The sequence below is a fragment of the Nycticebus coucang genome, chromosome 1 (genome assembly GCF_027406575.1).
Source record: "Nycticebus coucang isolate mNycCou1 chromosome 1, mNycCou1.pri, whole genome shotgun sequence".
Classification (NCBI taxonomy): domain Eukaryota; kingdom Metazoa; phylum Chordata; class Mammalia; order Primates; family Lorisidae; genus Nycticebus; species Nycticebus coucang.
The window spans coordinates 193736521-193752748 of NC_069780.1; positions in this window are offsets into that span (position 1 = coordinate 193736521).

Consider the following 16228-nt stretch of genomic DNA (forward strand, 5'->3'; position numbering starts at 1 on the left):
GAGGGGAAAGACCTGGCAGCACAGAAAGGGAAGTTTGGCTTCTGTTTGGCTAATTTCAGGGACTTCAATTCTCTTTTTTGTCATGGTCAGATACTCAGAAAATGACTTTTCTACAAAGTAAACAATTGAAACTAGTATAGCAATTACAGTTTAAATCTATCTTTTCTTCTTCATCAAAGAGGAAAAGCAGGGGGAACAGGTTCTTCCAAAGCAGGGGGAACCTCCTTTTTTTAAAAAAAGGGTCTTAATAGGAGGCCAATATATACTAACATGGACATAGAAGCTCTGCTGGAAGCCGAGTGAGGGGGATCAGACCCCAGGCTCTTGCCTGGCAGCAAACAGCCCTGGATGTGGGGAGGGTGGAGCTCCGACCTCAGAGTGAAGATCCTCATCTGATCTAATCCTAGAGGAGACTCCAAAGAGAAGCATCGTGTGATTTAGAAATATTTGACCACATTTCTTCTGTGTCTTTTCTCTTTATTTTCATTAATCTGCAGATTCACACACACAAATCCAAGACTTGTTCCATAGGCTGCCGTAAAGTGGGAAGTAGCCCTTGGCTCAGAGGAGGGCAACATAATCCCCACACGACGTATGTTTCCTTTGACTGCTGGGAGAAGTTAGGGGATGGGAAGAGAGTCTGAGCAATCCTGCTCCTTGGTCAGAGTCATTGTTTAGCAATAAAATCAATTACCCCTTTGTGAATCCCCTTTAGACTTCTCAGTGTTTCTGCGTCCCCTATCTCACTCACTACCACAGCCCACAGTGCATCCTAAGCAGGGCAATGATCGGCCTTTTTTTTTCCCTTCAGGCGATTGATTAAAAGCAGCAACAGGCATCTCAGCCCCCGGAGCGAGGCTGTGGGTGCTACAGAGCTCACAGCCACAGGCAGGAGCTGTTTTATTTCCAGCTCTACTCTCCAGATACCTGTGTCTCTCCCCCTTGCCTTTCCAGTTTGTAGATAAAAGGAAAGAGCTGAAGTTTGGCTTTCGGGTTTTAATTTATCCGAACTACTCCAGCTGTTCTCTCTCTGAACCATCCCTGAGCAGAGGCAGCAGCTGCTTGGAATATTTTGTGAGTCAGATAATTCCGTTTAGCAAGAGGGACTTTACCTAACAATTGCAATCAGTGTAACCTGGCTTATTGTACCCTCAATGAATCCCCAACAATAAAAAAAAAATAAATAAAAAAAAAATAATTCAATTCTATGAAAAAGTAAAACAAATATTTCTGAGCAGTTGTTAGAAAACAACGGAACACTATTCAGTCATAAAAAGGAGACTTTGTATCTTTTGTAACAACCTGAAAGGATTTGAGAAGATTCTCCTCAGCAAAGTGTCATAAGAAATGGAAGAGCAGGGGCGGCGCCTGTGGCTCAAGGAGTAGGGCGCTGGTCCCATATGCCGGAGGTGGCAGGTTCAAACCCAGCCCCAGCCAAAAAAAAAAAAAAAACACACACACACAAATAAATAAATAAATGAAAGTCACTTAAAAAAAAAAAAAAAACGGAAGAGCAAGCTTCGCCTGTGCTCAGTACTAAATGGAAGCTAATATTAATAACTAGAGGCTCACATGGGAAAAACTCAACTAAGTTGACGTGTGGGGGAGGAGGGAGGGAGATAATCCTTAAATTCCCACCCAGCAAGTTCAATGCACGGGAGTGGGGCACACACGCTTCCTGGGAGACGGACACGCGCCACGTGGACTTGAACCTTGCAAGAGCAAACTGTGAAACCCAATCGTGTGGACCTTTCTATCAACCTGAAATAAAATTAAAAAGAAAGAAACAACTAAGACAATTGCTCCCTGCAGAGGACAGCGACTGCCCACCACACCCTGGGCCTCTCCAGTCATATCCTTCCCCGCTTTGGGTACCAGCCCAGATGTGTGATCGCTGGATCCGTCTAACTTCTGGGGGAATCACCGCACTGCTTCCGTGGCACCGTGCCATTTGACGATCCTGCCACTCCTACATAACAGATCCAATTTCTAGACATCCTCACCAACTGTTTGCTTTTTTAATGCTAGCCGTCCCCATGGGTATGAAGTGGTATTTCACTTGGGCTCCTGTTTGCACATCCCTAGTGTTCAGCGATGTTGGGCACCTGCTCGCGTTCTCTTTGGCCATGAGGACATCTCCTTTGGAGAAGTTTTTATTCAATTCCTCTGCTCGCTTTTGACTTTTTTGTTGTTACAGCTATTCTTCACCCTTTCTGAATGTTAACCTCTTCTCAGTACGTGACGTACAATTACTTTACCATTCCATGCGTGGCCTTTTTGCTCTGCTGCTTGTGTTCTTTGATGCCTAGAATCTTTTACTTTTAATGACTGAGGTCCAAAAGGCCAATTTATCTATTTTTGCTTTTATGGGCATAGCTAAGAAATCATTGCCAAATCTGATGTCCTGACTTTCTCCTTGTGTTTTCTGCTAAGAGTTCTACAGTTTTGCTCTTATGTTTAGATTTTTGATCCCCTACGAGTTAATTTTTATATGGAAGGTAAGGGTCTAATTTTACTTTATTTTTTGTTTATCTGTGGATATACAGTTCCCCCAGTGGCACTTGTTGAAAAGATTGTCCTTTGCAGTTGAATGGTCTTGGCACGCTTGTCAAAAGCCATCTGACCACACACGTGAGGTTTACTTCTGGGGTCTCTATTCTGTTCCTTTCTTCTAGATGCCTGTCTTAATGCCACACTGTTTTTATTAGTGTAGCTTGATAGTAAGTTTTAAAATCAAGAATGTGATACCTCCAAATTAGGGTTTTTTCCAGGACGATCTTCTCTTTTCAGGGTCTCTTGAGATTCCATGTGAATTGTGGAATGATTTTTCTTTAATTTCTGCATAATACACTGTTCAGATTTTTACAAGACTGAATTGAAACATAGATCTCTTTCATGATGCATGGATGTGGTAATAAATATTAAGTTTTCCAATCCATGAACACAGGCTATCTTTCCATTTGTTTGTGTTTTTATTTCTTTCTGCAATGTCTTACAAAGTTTTTAGAATAAGACTATTTTGCCTCCTCGGTTAGGCATAGTCCTAAACATTTGATTTGTTTTGATGCAATCATACGTGCAATGGCTTTCTTAATCTCCTTTCCAGATTTCTCACCGTTAGTGTGTAGAAACACAGCTAATTTTGCATCCTGAAACTTTTCTGAATTCATTCTTTAGTTCTGACAGTTTCTTCTGCATGTGAATTGAATCTTTTGGGTTTTCTACATACAAAATCATGCCATCGTCAAGTAAGTTTAATCTTCGAGTTAGAAACAGTTGTACTCACTTATTGAGTGTGATCTGCAGCCTATCTGGGGGTAAGTGAGGGACCTGGTGCCTCTCCTGGGCCACCTGGTCTGGGGAGGGGAGAATTCCCCTGGGAGACGCTCCTCTGTGTTTATTGCAGCTGGAGACGGACACACTGTCATTTTCAGACACGTTTCAGGGAGCGGCTGATGTGTTCACGTCATTCATGGTTTGTCCTTACGTGCTTATCTTTCTAACCAGAGTGGCTCACGCGTCTGTGCTAGGAAGTCAGTTGAGGTGCGCAGGAGCCTCCTCAACTTCACTTTCCACGGACACGGGTGGAAGGCCCTGCTCCCCACCTCTCGCCGCTCCTGTGCCTGCTGAGGGGATTACTGCAGGGACTCTGCCCTCTCCTCCCCCATGGAATGGGAAGGGACTTAGTGCTGTGGATTATGGCTTCTGCATCCCTGCTCCCCCAAGGTGGCTGGCTGCCACACCTACATTGGCAGTGCCTGCTCTCCCTGTAGTATTCCCATTCAAACGCTGCCCACTGAACACTGTGGCCTTTCTGGGACACAGGGATCATTATGGAGGCAGCACTGAGAAAAAACAGATCACAGCTTGGCCGCCAGCAGCCAGGTGAGGGAGCAGAAGGAGACACCCAAGGAGCCACCACGGGAAGGGGCTGGCCAGGGAGGAGGGGAGCCAAGGGGGCTGCAGGCCATCAGGCCCCGTCACAGGATCTCACAGCTGACACCGCCAGATGACCTGCATTGCTCCCAGGTGCGGCTGCCTGGTTCTCTCGGAGCTGCAGGAGGGGCCCATCCCTGTCCTCTCAGGGCTAAGATTAGCCTCTCCCTTTTCCTTTCTTATTTTCAGTCTTTGATATGCAAACAGCATGGGCCTCGCGGTGCACCAGCCTTCTGGGTTATAAGCCTGGCCCTCAAGTTGTGTTCATTGCTTTAGACAGACCCTCCAGTAAGGACATAGACACATAACCTTTTGTTTGTTTCATTTGCTCTCCAGCCTTTGCAATTCACAGCCTGATAATTTTATTTTAAAAGGAACAACTGTCATGAAGGTTTGCTCTGTTTACCATTAAAACAGAAGAAAGAAACTTATTAAACCTCCAGCTAGGACATGCCTCCTCCCTCTCCCCTCCCTTCTCTTTTTCTTTCTTTCCGAGGCATCCCCCTCTGAACACCCTTCCTCTCCTCCTCCTCCTCAGTTCCCTCCTCCCATCCCCCTCCCCCATCCATCTTTTGGAGCTTTTTAGACGTTGATGAGTTTCATGCTCAGAACACTCTGGGACGTCTCTGTGTTGGGGTCCTAGAGCCTCTTTACCAGAAGTTCTCTCCCACCCCTCCAGAGCCTGCGCTGTGAACTCAGGTCTGCTTCGCCTTCCACAGGGGCTGCCATGGCCCATGAGCAGCTCTGTGCTGGGCTCATCCGGACTCTAGGAGGAAAGTGCTCAGAATGCAGTCACTGTAGGGATGGTGAGGTGCCCCATCTGTGTTCACGCTGCTCCAGGCCATGTTGGCCTCACCCACAGAGGGGAGGACGGCACAGGACTTCACGTGTTTCATGCCAAGACTGACACTTCTGTTCCTTACTTGAAATTTTTGTTTTCCTGTGCCTTCACGTCATTTATTCCAGTTTTCCACATTTCCCTGAGGTCATGCAGCTAGATCCATCCATGGCCACATTCTGTCCATGCTGTGGTTCAGCAATAGCAGCCTGGTCCCCTTCTCAGCTCCCATGGTTGGCAGGAAACCACTGTGGAAGGAGGGCAGCCCCTCAGTCATACCTCTGGCCTTGGGTGGCACAAGCCTGGTCTCTGCATGGAGCTCACCTCTGTGTGCCCACGTGGCCAAATTGCCCGTTCATCCTGGATTCAGGGTCACACTACTATGTGCCACCTCATCTTACCTGTTCACATGTGCAGTGATCCAGTTCCACAGGACACATCCCAGGAAAGCGGGGACAGAGACGCATTGCCCTCTGGAAGGAGGGCAGGCCAGCCAGCTGAGAAGGCCCAGGCAACAGGCCAGGCACAGGCCTCGTCCAAGGCGTGGGGCTGCTGGGGGCCGAGGTAGTGCTCTGTGTGGCTGCACCACCTCCGTGGCCTATGTTGTCACATGGTGAGGCCAGGAGTGGTGACGCTGACTCTCCCTGCCACACCTCCTTGAGGCTGCCTTGGTCAGCCAGTCCAAATTACTGCCTAGAGAAAGAGGCAGGCTCCCTGTCTGAGCTCTGGGAGTTGTGTGTGTGTGTGTGCGTGTGTGTGTGTGTGTGTGTGTGTGTGTATCAGGAGCGAGGCACATCCCAGCACCAGGCTCAGAGCACCTCCATGGGGCCATGTTCCTGGAGCTGATAGTGCTGAGGCCACCCTTTTCTCTACCCAGAACTGGATCACAGAAGAATGTGACAAGAGTCCTCCAGCCGGCTTGTCCTCGGCTGTGCCATCAGACACAGGGCCTGTGCCTAGGGCTGTCTTGGGGGGCATGTAGGGACCCCCAGAAGGCAGACCTGTACCCTGAGACTCCTAGTGCCGGTGAAGGTGCTACATTAGTGCTCTGGGACTGCCACTCTCTAAGTCTGCTGTAAGTGGAGAGAAACTGCCAAAACCTATGTTTTCTCTCAGATGAGCAAATTCTTTTTTGGCATTTCAAAGTTTGACATTCGCTGAATTGAAGTTCTCCACTGGCATCACCTCTCACACAAGTCCTCAAATTTCCTTGAAAAATTAGCTTGCTTTCTTGCTGAAGGCACTGAGCTTCTGTCACGCTCACAGAACCCTCACAAGGAGCCCTTTCCTGATGTCACGGCAGGGCAGCAGTGCAGCAGGGCAGTGCATCTGGGGGGCGCTGGGAAGGAGTTAGAAGTTCCCTCAACTGCAGAAGAGGGAAAGACTTCTTCAAATAGGGATTCTGAATGACTTTTGCCCAGGTCCACAGGCCTTCGTACAGAACTTCCCCAGGCAAGCGACCTCCTGAAGTGTGTTTCAGGGGACAGTGAGGAAGGGATCGGGCGGTGGGACAGGTGGGTGAGCAGGGGAGTCCCAGGTTGGTTTCTTCACTGTCTTCTTTTTGAAAACAGCTTTTACTTGGAGGCCTCCACTTTGTACTCAGATATCTCAGGCACTTGCTGTGGGCCTCCCAGGTGCCAGGCTCTGCCTGGGGGGGAGAGAAGACCCCCCCAAAGGAAATTCACAACTGGTCCTCTGTGGGGAGAAGGTCTCTGCAGGGAGGAGGCCCCTGGACTCCCGAGGCCTTGGGGATGACACAGGGGTTTGGGAGCAGGTGGGAAGGGGCAGCTGTTCCTTTGTAGCCCACAGGCACTGCAAGGCCCTCAGACATTGGAGGGTTTAGTCCACACCCCCTGCTCAGTAACTGCTATGGGTGAGACCTTCCCTGTTTCCCTGGAGTTGACATGGGAGGCTGGGGACCCACACCTATGGGAATCAGTCTCACAGAGAACCAGGACATGGGCAGACATGGGGGGATTTGGCTGCTGGGGAGTGGACATTCTCACTTATAACCAGGAAGGTGAGAAGCCTTCACTGCAAAGGTGACTGTGAGCAGAGGCCACAGACAGTGAGGGCAAGTGACTCCGGAGACACTGGCAGGCTGCTTGGAGCATGGGGGATGCTGGGAGCCAGTCCAGGGCAGCATAGTGGGCATCACAGGCTATGCCTTTCCAGGGAAGTGAGGACACAGAGGTAGCAGGAAGAGCCACAGGGTCCATGTCTTTCTCTGGACCCAAGTAGAGAATGGATGGTGGAGCCAGACACAGGGGCTGGCCCTGGCTTGGGCCAGGTAGGCGGAGAGCACAGTAGAGGCCTGCAGCCCTGTGTGGGACCACTCCGAGCGCATCTCTGTGAAGGTCTAGGGGATGACCCACAATGACACCATGTCATTTACTTCCAGTTGTTTCCTGGCAGACAGGGCAGAGTCATCATTTGGAAAAAGTAGATTTATCATACAGAAGAAAGCACAGTGGTCATTCATAGAGGAAGATGGATGTCAAAGGACATTTAAATCACTAGAATATTGGTTAGGGTGCTCTCTGGACTCATACAGGCTATGTGATGGCATAATTTGAAAAATTTAAAGCTTTTTTTCTTGTTCTTTTTATGAAAATTCACCTGTATCCTCCATCTTCAAGAATGCTTAGCCCATAAATCATCTTTCCCTAAAGGGTGGGACTCATATTTCCCAAGTGCCCCTTACACGCTCACCATGGGCAAGCTCTGAAACACGCTGCGTTCTCACTTAGTCTGAGACCTTGGGTGACTGTCTCATTATACAAATTACACACAAAGCCCCGCACATGAGATTTTAGTCTTTCATTTTTAATTATTCATGAAATATGCAGTAACATGGTTCAATGCACATGTGAGCAAAACTTGCTAATGCCTCTGAACAAATCATAAACACCTCGCTGGGGTGCCTGAGATGCAAGGCTGTCCTCTGATAGGTGCTTGATGGTGATCAGCTTCTGGAAAGCAGACAGTGACCTCATGGGGACAGCCCCCAGCACTCGGCCACTGGGTCATCGCTGGCCTCTCAGCTCAACAGGAAGTATATTCAGCCCCCTGCGCAGACTGAGCCTGACACCGGTTCTGTGCTGAGGAGGCCACACAGCACAGGGCACAGTCCAGGCTCAGTGCCTGGAGAGGTCACTTGCTGTGGTGGCCCCAGACAGGGCCTGGTTCTACTGTGGCTCCACCTGAGCAGAGGGAAACCCCCATCAGACAGATCCCAAATCCTACGGATTGCTGGTCTCCCGCTGGTGTGCCAGACTATGTGCAATGTTTATAGAAAAAGAAAATAGAAAAATACTTAGATACCAAGAGAGACACAGATAGGTGCAGGTCATGCAGAAGAGGGGACTGGAAAATGATCAGACTCATGAACCAAACAAGAGTCTTGAGGTGCAACCCTCTGCCCCAGGTGTGACCAGCAGATAGTAGATAGAACTACTGTTAGGGGTCCTTCCAGATTCTGAAAATACATCTGAATACCAAGGACACCTGGCCCTGTCCTCCCAGGGATCACCATGCAGTGAACAACACACCAGTGCACAGCAGTGAGGGTGAGTGAGAAGGGCGGTGCAGAGGAAGGCCAGGGTGGAGCCCGCTTTGTCAGGCGGCCTGCTAGCTGAGGGCCCAGGAGGGGAGGGCATGTTCCAGGCCAAGTTCTGCCAACAGAGTGCTCCAGACAGAGGGAGGCTAAGTGATCCAGCGGGATTATGTCCAAGTCCAAGGACCAGGAGGAGACGGTGTCCTGGGGCAGGGTTAGGGCTTGGCCTGCTACCAGGTGATGGAGCAAGAGAGGAAGTGGCCTATCCCCCTGCGGGAGGTTCACACAGAACACACAGGATGTACAGGGCATGAGATTTTGGATCTGGATTCATTCATGCAAAATTAGGCCTGTGACTTCCCCCATGTGCTGTGCACAGTTGGAGATCACTGGCTCTTATTACATAACATCTCACTTCATTCAATGAAAATACCACCGTTTATCAACTACCGTTGGCTTCCCTTCAGGTTGTTCTTAACTTAGCCTATCATGGATGACACTGCAGTGAATGTTCTTCCGCCCATCTTTTCTTGTGCATGTATTTGCATTTTCTGTCAATATAGACCTAGGAGAGGAATTGCCTTGTCATGACTGCTATGCATTTAGCTCCTGCTGGCAAACTGGCATGAGTGAGCTGGTTTCTCTGTATCCTCAACAACCTTCAGTGTCACCAATCTTTTTAAATGTGACCATTCTGATGGGCATAGTATTAACATCTTGTGGTTTTAGTTCTCAAATTTTCAGATGACAAAGCAGATAAGAATCTTTGAACAATTTACTGGCCATTTTGCTATCATCTTTTGTATGACATTTTTTATAACCTCAGAAGGACCAACCCTGCTGACATTTTCATCTTGGACTTCCAGCCCCCAGAACTGTAAGAAAATAACGTTCTGTTGTTTTATCCATGCATTCTGTTTTATGACAGCCTTAGCAAATTAATACTATTTTATACCACACATGGGGTTACCAGGTAACAATGTATATGGGAAACATAGATGGTTAATGAGTCAACACCTATTCCTTCATTTTCTACTAACATTGACCTTGTTTGAGTGAATATACACCTGTCTTTAAAAGATAATTCATGATTGCCCTTTCCTTTATGCAAGAACTTAGCCCAGGGACCTTGTCCTGACAAGAGATATAAGATGCTGCACTCCAAGTTTCCTGAGGAAGGGCTTCCTCCTCGATGAAGGAAACACATATAAGTGAACGCCCTGGCAGTGATGCCTTCTTTTCTTTCTTCCTCTTTTGTTCCCTCACATTCATGCAATAAAACTAGAAATCAACAACTAAAAAATGACTCTGTTCTGATCTATTCAAAATTAAACATTCCATATGTAGTTTACTCATTAAAGAAGAAATTAATACCATGGAGCTACAACATGCACACAAAATCACCAAAAATAATAGTAAATAAAATCTAGGAGAAAAGATCAGAATTAAATTCAACACACTTTAGAGGAAGATTATTGAGACACAGAATTTATATGATACATGATACACAAACTCCAGAACATATTTAAAAACAATCATCATGCAAAATTCAAGAAGTGTCAAAGAGTCAAGAGATAAAACAGACAATAGAAGCAGGTCAAGAGAGAGCTCAAATTTGTTGTTAGCAGATACAACTTCACAATAAGCATGATCAATGAGTTTCATAAAATAGACAATAATATAGGAAAATGGATAAAAAAAGTGTGATCAAAAAATAACCAACTACTCAATATAAAAACTGAAAACTATAATACATATTTTTAAAAAATAGAATAAATTTAAAAGTTAAGGCAGAAGACAATTTTTAAACTTGAAAAATATCAGAGTATAGGATCTAAACTGAAGGACAAAGAGCAATAGAATAGAAATAACAGAATATAGCATGAGAGAGACATGAAGCCTTGTACAGATGAAAGAGAATGAAACAAGGGCTGTGTCTGAAGGAAGATGAGCCTGGAGCTTTACAGGTAATAAGGGACATTCACTCACAGATTCAAGAAACTCAGCAAACTCAAAGCAAGATGCAAAAAAGCCCTACAATTTATCACATCATCGTCAAGGTATTCAAAATCAAAGTTAAAGAAAAAATATTAAAAGCATCCAGGGAAGAGAGACATGCATTAAAATCAGGGCAACAATACAGGGGAAAGAAGACTATATTATGACTATTGAAAGTGCTGAAATTCTCTACTCAGTGAGAATAATATTCCAGAATTGAAGGGAAATAAAGTTATTCCTAGATAAATAAAAGCTGAGTGTTCATTCCTGTTGGATTTTATACTATTAAAAATAGTAAAGAAACTTCTTTATGGATAAAGAAAATTATTTCAAAATAAATAGAGAGCTGCAGGAAAAGAAAGAAGGTAATTGAAAAATAAAAGGAAAATGTAAAAGATATTGGCCATTTCAAACAAAAATTGTAACGTCTTTGTGGCTTATAATGTGTGTAGAAATAAAATGCATGACAATTAAGAGTGAAAAAGATGGTGGTGCTGTGAAACTCATCACTAGTACGAGATTTAACTTCAGGGAGGCAGTAATAGACTAAGGGTGCATTTTTTGAAGTTTTTAAAGTTACTACTAAAAGCATGGTACTAAACATAAAACAAAAAATGTACTAGAGAAAATAAAATAAAGTAATAAAATATTTGATTATTTTAAAAAAGCAAGTTTGGTAGTAAATATAAAAAGATACATAATAACAAGTAGCATCTGTCTTTTTTTTTTTTTTTTTTTGTAGAGACAGAGTCTCACTGTACCGCCCTCGGGCAGAGTGCCGTGGCGTCACACGGCTCACAGCAACCTCCAACTCCTGGGCCTACGCGATTCTCTTGCCTCAGCCTCCCAAGCAGCCGGGACTACAGGTGCCCGCCACAACACCCGGCTATTTTTTGTTGCAGTTTGGCCGGGGCTGAGCATCTGTCTTTTAATGTAATGATGATTTGATATGAAAAAAATCTAACCACTTAATTTACCCAGCTTATTCTATTAAAAAATGAGGAATATCTTTCATAACAAAGTGTGAGTAAATATAAGTTGGTTTCATAGAAGTACTGAGTACATTGGATACTTTTTCCTCCATTCTTGAGATACTTTACTCAGGAGACTATGTTCCAGATCCCTTTAGCACAATAATCAAGTAAATGAGGTGAAAACTATGTTGATTGGTTTGATCTAACCATGTCAGATTGTATTAAAAAAAAAAAATCAACACATCGTACCCCATATAGGTATAAATGTATTCATGATCTATGTGTATTTGACTTAATAAATATATATATATATAAAAGAAAGTGCCAAAAAATAAAAAAATTGAAAATGAGGAATAAAAGATATAATCTCAATAAAGGCAGGAAAAAATTATAAAATTCAAGGAAAAAAAAAAACTCTCAGAATACTAGGAAGATTTCCTTACTCTTATAAAGCCGTCCAAGAAAAGCAAATGGCCAACCTCCTTCTTAATAATGAGAGATTAGAAACTTATTTTTATTAAATTAAGAAGAATCAAAGTTTTCTATCACTTCCCCTCTCTGTTTAATGTTGCTTTATTGTATCCAGATCAAAGCAATAATAGAGGAAAAAGGAATAAGATTAATAGGAATTGGTGAGGATGAGGTGCTGTTCCTTATTTGTACATTAAAATACCAAGAAAATCAGCAAACACGTGCCAACTATGAGAGAGTGTGTCAGCATTTCCCAATCAAAGAACAACATAACAAAACTCACCGTCAAATGCCCGCTTCCCTTCCCAGAAGTTAGATATTGCTTCTCACAACAGCAACCAGCACTCAGAGGCATCCAGAACTCAATCTATCAAAAATTCCTACACTCTGTGGTAGAAATTGCCAACATTTGCTGAAGTCTTTCAAATACAGCCTACTCAGAAGGGCTTTTACTTTGGGTATGTGGGTTCTACACAAAGGAAGCTGAAAACATTGAATGCCAGAAAAGTTCTTCTCAAGAAGTAGAGGAATATTTGCTATTGGTGCACTGGGGGCTGAATGGAACGTGTTCTTATACACCCTGGGCCGGGCTCAGCTTGGTTTCTATGAGTTGGGAACCAGGGAAATTGCTCCATCTCCTTCCACCCAGTTTTCTCTTCCGGAAATTGGTGATAACAGCCCTGTTTCCACAGCAGGGTAATGGCACATAAAACACGGTTTGGGACTTCCCATACTCAAGCCCTCCAGAAATGTTAGTTTCCATGTGTATTTCTCTGTATTTCTCCGTCATGCACAGAGCTACCACCACTCCCCAGCCAATACTCAGAATTGGTGGATTGTTCTAAACTTCACTTGGAGCATAAATAGGTAAGTGTCTATATGAAGGTGTTTGGAAATAAGAGAGGTGGCAGAGCCTCATTATTCTCAGAATAAGTTGACAGCCATTGTTGGATAGCACCATCAAATGCAGACTAGGACACTGGCCTAGAAAAGAGTCTTCGGTGACATGGTCCTTATTGTGTGGAGAAAAATTCAGTGAACAGAATGAAGAAGGAAACACCATCCAGAAAATGACTTCCCCAAATAAGGCAAATACTCACATTACCGCCTTTGGGAAAATAATTCTTCAAATGGATTAAAGAATTATTATGTACCATAAATTTTTTTGCTTTATCTTATCTGATGAGTAGAGCATTTTAAGCACATTTAGTAATAGAAGAGTTCCAAGCTTATGGCATAAAAAAAAACCCTAAATGGAGAAAAAAATGATGTGATGCACTTGTTGTATTACAATTCTTAATACACATTTTCTACTAAAATTCAGTGATCTAAAGAGGGAAGCATTCAGATAAAGGGGAGAAAAAAATCCAATAAAATAATGAAATTATTGCTTGAAATACTGAAAATTATTCAAAATAATGAAATCATTGTAACAAAATAATTAAATTTCATTATATAAAATAATAAAAGTATTATATCTGATGCAATACAAGTTAAAACAAGTTTTGTCCAGCCTGCTGAGACAAGGCAGGCAATGCTGAATCTTATCCAGGAGGCTCTCAGCCCCTTCTGATAGAGATGTTAAATTTGGCATGAGATTTCCATATAGCACTTTGACGACATACAGTAAGATTTTAGCAAATGCAAACATTTTATCCCAGCAGTTTCATTGAAGAAACAGCTCCTAAGGGTAAACATAGGGATGCAGTTAGTAATTTAAATTGAGACAGCTATTGAAGCTTGTGTCTAAGTGTAAAAAATTGGCATTTATCCAAACACCTGGGGACAGAGAAATGTAAATATAAGACAGTGTATTGGAAAAAAGTAGGCACCCACAATCACAAATGTTCTCACAAAACATGGAGGCATTAAAAAGACAAAAAGGAATGTTTCAAATGTTACCCACATTTGCCTATGAGAGAGCTACACCTCCATTTTGCAAGGTAATATAATAATTTTACAATCAAATAAATATTATCTTGAAGTAACCTAAAACATACATTGTGACTGTAAATGTATATTTATGGTGATAACAGCACTGCTTCCACAATAGGATAATGGCACATAAAACACTCTACAAGACGTATTTATGAGTTGTCATGAGTTGCTTAACAACACGGCTATATACTGAGTAAAGTGCTCTTAAGCAAGTCCCCCATCATGGGCCCTTACAGAGGCTGGTGGTGTCACCAGCTGCAAAACTGAGCTGTTATAGCTGATGTCCCCTGGGCTGACTATATTGAATGCAATTCTAACACAACAGTTAGTATTCATGTAGCAAACAGACACAAACACAGGAAGGGTCCAGTAAAAATACAGTGTTAAAGGCCCAGGCACGGGGAACTCACTGTGAGTGGAGCCTGGGGACTGGAAGCTGCTATGTGTGAGTTGGTGAGTGGAGGTGAAGGCTGAGGATGTTACCGTGCCGGCTGCAGACTCTCGTCCTTCCTAGTGCTGCCCTCCTGCTGCAACTACGGATCTCAAGCCTGTGCTGTCAACGACACACCTTCTTTCCAGTCCCTGTTCATTCTTCATGGTCATCCTTAGCCTGACTTTCACCAGAGACTATCTCAGGATCAAACCATCCTTGTCTCTCCCCCTTTATTGGGTAATAATCTGCAGTGGATCTGCATGATGGAGTTTATTTTTTAAAGGGAGTTGTTCATCTCTTATATTGCTCTCCTGATTCCTTCTGATAGGATGACAAGGTCTGTCTGTTTCTTTTATAGTTTCCATGTCATCTGAGTGCAAAGTAGGTGTTTAACATATGATATAGTTAATGTTTACAGGAACTTACTTTGTTCCTGACACTAAAATTCACACCAACTTTATGAGCTGGATATTATTGTTATTCTCAATTTACAGATAAGAAAATGGAAAGAGAAAGAAGCTTAGCAAACAGAAGCTAAGTAACTTGCACAATATCTTTCATCAGTGACTCGGTGAAGCTCAACTTCTGATTCAGACTTTGACTACAGAGCCTGATATTTTAATTTTTCTTGGTTCATCAAAGCATTAATCATCTTGATTTTATCTGTGAAACCTTAACTTCTGTGCATAACATGTGTTTATCAAGTCTTCTTGCTCTGAGAAGGGGACTAGAGATCATGAACTTGGGGATTTCCGTGCAGTAATGACCCAGAGTGGCCCAGTTCCTTTGTAGACCCAGTATGTTTCACAAGCCTGGTTACATGTGGGCTTCTGGCTGAGATACCAAAATGGATTGAGCACCAATTAGATGGGAGGCCTGGGAGTGTGAATCTCAGAGCTTGCTGGTTTAAGAGGAGATACCATCTTACCTTCCTTTGTCACTGAATGGACTGGGAGGCACAAACCTCCTATAAATGGCCATTTATGGGGGTTTCATGGGCACACGTTGGTTCAGCAAGATGAAACATTCTTGGTGGTGATGCTGTCCTCAGCAAACAAACCAAACTGCTTCTGAGTTGTGTCCTTCCCTGTTGATGTAGGACCCTTCATCCCCCCTCCCTCAGAGAACTATGAGGAACCCAAGAGCCAGCCTCTAAATGCCATCCATCCTGACATGTGAACATCTTATGTGGACAGACCAGGCAGCACTGATCTCACAGATTCAGCCTCCGCCTGAAACCCCGGGGCCCCTGAGAGTTGGTTGGTGTTTGTGTTGGACGGTGACAAATGGCAGGTCGTATTTCCTTCAGATCCTAAAGACTCAGAAGCTATGTCACCTGCAAGCAAAACCACCATCACAAAAGCCAAATGAAAGTGGCCTTGGCCCATACTCCAGCCACACTGAGATGTGATCATTAAACAGTGAGCTATACATCCTTGTCATTGCTGGTGTGCTGCTGTGGAGATGACACAGAAGTGCTTCAATACAGGTGCTTTTATGACAGTTTTAACCGAGTTTCCATCTAGATCTAAGCCACAGCCCTGCAGACACCTGTGTGTTCCTGTGGGTGGAGGTGAGCTACCTGCAAAGGCCTCCGAGCTCCTGTGCAGCCTGATCTCAGTGCTTCTCCGGGGCGCCACCTTCAGCTGTGCCCCCTCATCAATCCTGTGATTTAGAGGAAGAAAGGCAGCCATTTGAGTTGGTTTTCAAAGTGACAAGATTTAGCCTCCCCCACCCACCCACCTGTAAAACACTCCCCCATTTGGTGCCTACAGAAACACCCCAAGGCGCACCCTCTTCTGAATGTCCATCACACTGTGTTTCTGACTCTCAAGACAAGAGGCCGATAGGCAGTTGGTGTGGACCAGCAAGGACTCTGGGTTCCCTCAGCTCCGCCGCATCCCAGCAGGTGTGGGCTTCCCACGTTACCTCCCTTCAGGACCCGACACAAAGTGGCGAGGAGAATAATTCCACCCCACAGCACCACTGAGTTAACACATAACGTGTTCAGAACAGACTGTGGAGGTGAGAAGTGCTAAAAATGTGTCTGTTACTGCTACGAGGCTGAGTTTTCTCTTTCCTCC